Source organism: Sylvia atricapilla, chromosome 1 (assembly GCF_009819655.1).
Source record: "Sylvia atricapilla isolate bSylAtr1 chromosome 1, bSylAtr1.pri, whole genome shotgun sequence".
In the NCBI taxonomy this organism is placed as follows: domain Eukaryota; kingdom Metazoa; phylum Chordata; class Aves; order Passeriformes; family Sylviidae; genus Sylvia; species Sylvia atricapilla.
This window is the reverse complement of record NC_089140.1, coordinates 39,840,286-39,846,856: the sequence shown is the minus strand read 5'-3', so window position 1 is coordinate 39,846,856 and position 6,571 is coordinate 39,840,286.

The window sequence follows — 6,571 nt, the reverse complement described above, 5'->3', positions numbered from 1 at the left end:
TTAAGAGCAGGAAAATACTTGGAAATGTTGTGCTGTGAATGTTAGCATTCAGATGAAGGTGTAGTGCCCTAGGCTGAAGGCCTGATGTGGTTTGCTGTCATCTCTCAGGATGTGGTTAGGGGCTGCTGTGTGCCAAGGTGGGCACAGGAACATGGAGGTTATGTGACATTAGGCCAAGAGTCTGCCCTGAGCAGCACCTTGTCCCTAGAGCAGCTCATACAGTGTAAGAGTGAGACACATTATGGATTGATAGCTCTCCTGAGAGCTTCCAGCCACCAGCTTGAAGGATTTCCTGAGCTCTTTCTGGACTATCATGCTTAACACTTCCTTAATGTGGTTTAATCCTGATTCCTCATAGGAGCCCCTTAAATTCTGCAGCCTTACATTGCAATAATTTGGCTGCAGAATTCCCCACTGGAAATCTCAACCCATGTTGCTGAGATTTATTCCTTTCAAACCACTTCTGTTAATCATCAGTGCCAAATGAAAAGCAGTCTAAAAGCACAAGTGGGGTTTTCTTATGCTCTTACTCTTTTATTTACCAGGAATGGCCCCCTTTGTTTTTGATTTTAGGTATTATTTTAACCTTCCAAATTTTCCCACCCAAAAATTAATTTTTTTTTTTTTTTCCTTTTTTTTCTTTTTTTTTTTTTTTTTTTTTTTTTCCCAGAATAGCCTACATGTCCACCCAATGCTTGAGTCAAATCAGAACATAAATACAGTTCCATGTGACAGACTTCTCTTACTTTGTATCTAGAGCTACAAACATTGGGCACTTTGAGGAACTATGATAGGACATAAGTATTTCATCTTTTTGCTATTATTCATTATTATAAATGTTGCTGAATATATTAAGTGGTGAGCCTAAACTTTCCTGATTCTGACAGGTATCTTGTGTTAGTGGTAGGTTGATATTTTGGGGTATATCATGCTTATTACTTGTATCTGAATTAGTGTAAACTCTGAATGCTCTAGTCCTGAAGATAGAACATTTATTTGGAAGCATAAACAGGCCTGAGGACCATTCACTTGAATCTGCCATGAGTTCTTTTCAGATTGTCCCATGAATGAATGTCTAGGTTTCTGTTTGCCAGTATAATCTAAATATTCACATTAAAACAAGCCCAGAAGATTATTTTCTCCACAAGCATAAACTGGGATTTAAAATTATTTTTTAAAGAAGCTTTTGATATTTTCCCTGACTTCAAATCCCTGGGGATGTAGAACTGTAAAATTTTAGAAAAATTTAGAAAACTGTAGAACCAGAACTGTAAAATTTTATTCAAACTTGGAACTGAGAGAATCTCTGCAGGATATATTTTACCCCAGAGTGATACCCTGTACCTGTCTGTTCAAGGTGTACCAGTGCAGCGCCTGAGCACGCAGTGCTGCGGCTGCTGCCAGCCTGGGTGAGAGAAGACGGGGGCTCTTCTTCCCTCTCAGGGAAGAGTGGATTAAAGCCTGGATCTGCCCAGGTGAACAAGGTGCTGGGCTGAGGACCCGTGCCCTGATGTGTGTGGCTACAGTGCCCTCTTGTGCGAGAGAGCGCTGCTGAGCAGCGCCTGACTCCAGAGGTCTCTCCGCAACTCCTGGCTGCCGGAGAAGGAAGGAAACTGAGCACAAAATCCTCTTCTGGCTGTGACCTTTTGCAGCTGTGTTTTGACCAGCCATTTAATTCTTATGTGGTACAATGAGAATAATAGGGTCAGCCCTTGGGCTTTTATGGCTTAAAATGTGCTTTGTATATTCTGGCACCAGCTGGAAAATGAACATTTACTGTTTCTGCTGAGGTGATGCCCACAGGACCTGCTATGGAGAGGAGCTCCCAGATATGCTAGATGCTGTCTCCACATTCATGGGCTGGTCCTTCGAAGTGCTGTGGAACTTCAACCTTATAACCAAAAATAAGTGACTGAACCTGGTTTCCTCCTTTCTCTGCCTCAAACTTTTCAGCTGCTCTTCATCTGCCTCTGAAATTAGGGAGATTGAATTAGCATTTTATAATTGGAAAAAAGAAGAAAACTTTAAGGGAGCTTTTAAGGGAAGAAAGGGCACAGTGATCAGAACTAAGTGAGCAGGACAGACCCAGGAGGGTTTTGACACATTATAATTTGAAAATGGCAAAGCAAAAATCTGCTGCGACTGCAGTGTTTCAAGATTACAAGGCAAGAAAAATACCTGCCTATGCAAATAACTTCAACTCTGACACAGAAAATTTAGGGATGTGTCCCACTCATTTGATAAAATGCCTTTTGATCATTCTAAAAATACAGCTATCCTTTTGGGGGTATAATTCATGACAAAACTCTAGGGAGTGTAAGTGTCAGCTAAGGAAGAAAATTATCATTGTAGTACCAAGAGCTGAATGTGTAAGCAAGAATGTTAACAATAAAAAAAAAAAAAAAAAAAAAAAGAAAAAATTCCAGCCTAGTTCCTCTATAGAGGCCATAGGACTGCACAAATCTAGGAACACACACACACACAAAAAAAAGATTTGGCACAGGTTGAAATGCAAACAGAACTGAGAAAGCAACAAAGAAATGGGAAAGAGGGGAAGGATGTTATCCTGCCTAGAAAATAGAGTGCCACGGCATCTGTATGAAAAGAACTGGGAGCAGAATTCAGCTACTAAACTGCTGTCATCCTGTCTTCCAGTCCTACTGGTGTGTCCCATCATGCTCTCCAGTCTGCCCTCCCTGGGCACTGTGATTGCACCTGCAGGTACCACCACCAACCTTTAAGGTGGGTAATGTGAGCTTTGGCTGGAAATACCATGTCATAAAATTGCATTAAATTCCTGTAGGTTAGGACCCTGTTGCACAAAGGAAGTGAGTAAGCCATAAAACCAGTTAATTCACTCTGGTTTAATAAAGATAGGCTTTGTTTATTACTCAAATGCAAGGCATTAACTCAGTTAATAATTATCTTAAATATCACAAAATTGCATTCAACCTGAGATTCTATTAATTAAATGCCAGTGCTACTCAGCAACATGGAAATGTAAAAATGTATTTGTTATGTTCCATACTTACTGGATTGTGTTTTTCCACCTTAAGTACCCTGATTATATAGACACAAGATACTGGCAAAGCCTCTGCCTGCTGAGGGTTGTCCTGAAGACCAGACTTATTTGTGCAGGGCAAAGGTGTAAGGAGTGACTTGAGCTCTAATTCTCCTGGGATACTGCTTCTAGACTGAAATGCCTTCCTGCAGAGTGCCTAACCAAGAGATTTAACTCTGCAATACATACCTTTTTTTTTTTTTTTTTTTGGCAGGTGAATAAAGTATTTTCTCATATTTCCAGCTGCAGTCTTTTCTTCCAAGAATGTGGCTTACTTATAAGGGTTTTCCAGAAGTTTTAGCATGTCTGGGGTATTTGCTAACTGGCAGGTCAACTTTAGTATTGCTGACAGATTTTCAGATCAGGATCATCAGTGCCTACATGGACATGAGGATTTCTGGTTGAAATCAGAGCAGAGTTAAGTGCAGCAGCCTTTGCCTTTCACAGAAACCAAGTGATCGGCTAGGTTGTCCATTTTGTTCTTCGGGATGGATGCTGGCTATAGCTGGAACAGGAGAGAGCACAGCAGAATCCCAGAGCTCCTGTCCTAGACAGGAATAAAAACCCAGAATTTGTTATTCCCAGCCAGATAATAACTCCATACTTTACTTCTCTGCCAGGGATGCCATAGTCTAAGGTGTCTCTCTGAGCACTTTTCAGGTCTGTGTGAGTACAGCTCGTAGCCAGCTCTGGAGCAGCCCAGCCCTAGCAGTGAATGAGTGGACACCTTTTCCTGTGAAGGAGATTCCTGCCAGGTGATGTAAAAGCATGGCTGAATAATGGCACAGCAGTAGTTACTGCTCAGGGAGGTGAGCTTCAGTCCCCAGAAAGCTGCAGAATCTGAATACAGGCACACGGTGAAACTGTGGAAGTGGCTAAAAGTGTGTTTGATCACCTTAGATCCATGGATGTTTCAAGACCCACCTGCCCCATTGGAGTACTAAAATGGGGGAATCATATCTACAGGAAATCCATGTCATCTTCAGAAATGAATGAACAGTTTTGTAGGTCTTGGGTCATGTGCAGGGATAGTGGCTACAGTCTTTCAAGTAACCCAGTGTTTGTGCAGGAGCACCTGTGCACAGTTATTTACTGGCATAAAGTCCACAAAAAAAAAAAGCAGAGGCTCTAATGTGAGTGGTCCTGAAGTTCATCTCTTGGCACAAGTGTTTTTTTGAGTTCTGGCCATTAATAGTTTCCTTTTGGCAGTGTGCCCAGGTTGGATAAGCTGCAAAGGCAGGGGTAATGAACTGCAGGATTTAAGGGTGAAACACAAGATAGCTTTCAGCTGAGTGAGTGGCTGCTGCAAGAGATAGGGCTTTTCTTTTGCAATAATTGAATGGTACCTACAAACCCTGTATTTACAAGCATTCTACACCTGCAGCTTAGCAGGGAGGTAAGACTGGTCATTCTGATTCATTTGAGTTGGCTGGTTCTATATTTGCAAGGACGCTGAATTTTAACAGGGTTATTCTATTTCAATGAAAAGTGATGTGTTTGTATCAGGCCAAAGGGACTTAAGAGTATATTTAATATGCATTGATCTTTGTGTTTGGAAATGCAGAATGTATGCTGGAGCTGTTAAAGCAGGTTCTTGGCGTTTTTTAAGGCAAAAAATAAATGGTAATATACAGGAATGGGACAAGACAGCAAACGATAGATGTGATTTTCACAGTTTATGAAGAGTGACAATATTAGAAGAGGATTTAATATTCCCAGAGGTGAGATGCAGTTGTGCCTTTTATTGGTGAGTTTCACGAGGAAAGGAAGACATACATATTGTCATCATGTCAGTGCTTCCTCTTCGCTGTACCAGCATTTGCCTTCCTTCATAGACTTAGGTTTATGCAGGATTAGTAATGTTCTCTTGGCAGATGAAGTGTTGTTCTGTAGCATTTAATAAAGTGGATTATTCAGAGTTTGAAAAATCAGTTCATTTTCACTCCAAAAAGATAACATATAATGTGAAGAAGTGCTGTTTGTGTACAAAAAATATAAAAAGCCTCCTTTTGGAAATGTATTTCGATTCTCTTTTGTATTTCCCATTTTCTTGTACTTCCAGCAGAGGGCAGGTTTGTGCCACAAAACCTGTTTGCTCACTTGAGCGACTCCGGTGTGACGTTGGTCAGGTATGTCCAATCCAGGTCAGAAAAAAAAGAAAAAAAAAAAAGAAAAAAAAAAAGTCTTATTCTGTGGTAATTTTCCCTGAAAATTATGTCAGGTTTTTTCTGTTTGGTTTGGTGGATTTTTGTTTGTTTGTTTGTTTTTTAAGAACAAAATGAAAAAAAAAAACAAAAACTAGATGGAATCCTACTAGTAACCTTGCTAAAAATCTAGCCCCCAAATGCATTCCTCTTGTTTTCTAAAGCAGTTGTGAAATTGCCAGTGGTTCATTTCTCTCTGTGCAATTCTTCCCTGGTTCTATCACAGTAGGAATATTTAGGCTGTTTTCAGTATCAGCTTCGTGTGAGGAGAACAATGCAATTCACTTACTGTTGCACAGACATGACATCGTGGTGTTCTGTTACAGTTATACAGCACAAAATGCTGTTGTACCAGCAAAACACAAATATAATTAAGGCCTGGAGGCTAAAAATTGTAAGAAAAAAAAAATAAAAATTGTATAATCCTGGCATGCAAAACACCAAGGGAAAAAAATCAGGTGGTTACATCACAGCAACAAGCCTCAGCAGAGTGAACCACATGCCCATGTTTGTGTAATTCTTCTCAATGCCATTTTGGTTTCAAAGTGACATGTTGTGGCAGTGCCAGAACAGGGTGTTCTGAAACAAAGGAGGTGAATGGTTTTCTAATTTGTGTGTCATCCCTAGGAATCTTGTTCTTTCTGCTGCAACTACTTCAACTTATGTTGCTTGTGTGTGAATCAACAGGACAGTTTGAACTCATCAGTGGATGCACCAGCTTCTGCTCCCTAAGTGTCTCGTTGCTGCTTTTTTTGGCTTCCACGTGATTTTGAGCCTTGGATTTTGCCTTTTCTTTCCATTGTCACTTTGCATGTCCCTAAATGACATTTTGATGAAAATACACATATTTTGCAGGCATTTGTACCCATTACCCAGTGCTGCTGTTCACTTTTCTAATCTGCTATTTTCTAATCTGCTATACAAATTCACACAAAGTGCTCTTAAAACTTTTTTTTTCTTTCTTGCTATGCTTTTCATCTACTGTCCTAGATTTGTGTCATTTTGAAAAGTATGGACTAACATAATATGTTGTCATCATAATCTAATGTTTTGACAATCACAGCGCAAGTGTAGCCTGCTGCCAACAAGCTGTGCACTGCTGAGTTAGAAGCTTTTTTGTCAGTGTTCTCCACGATAATGCCTTCTTCTCACCTTCAAGCTCATTTTGTGGCTTCATGTTCGTTAGAGGGTGGCAGCATTTTCCTCTGTGTTTAGAAACTGGCTCTCACTCCCTCTGAAATTAACATTATTATCTGGATGATTCAGTAGTAGCTAAAGAGAGAGTGAACTTCACCAAGTCAGAAAG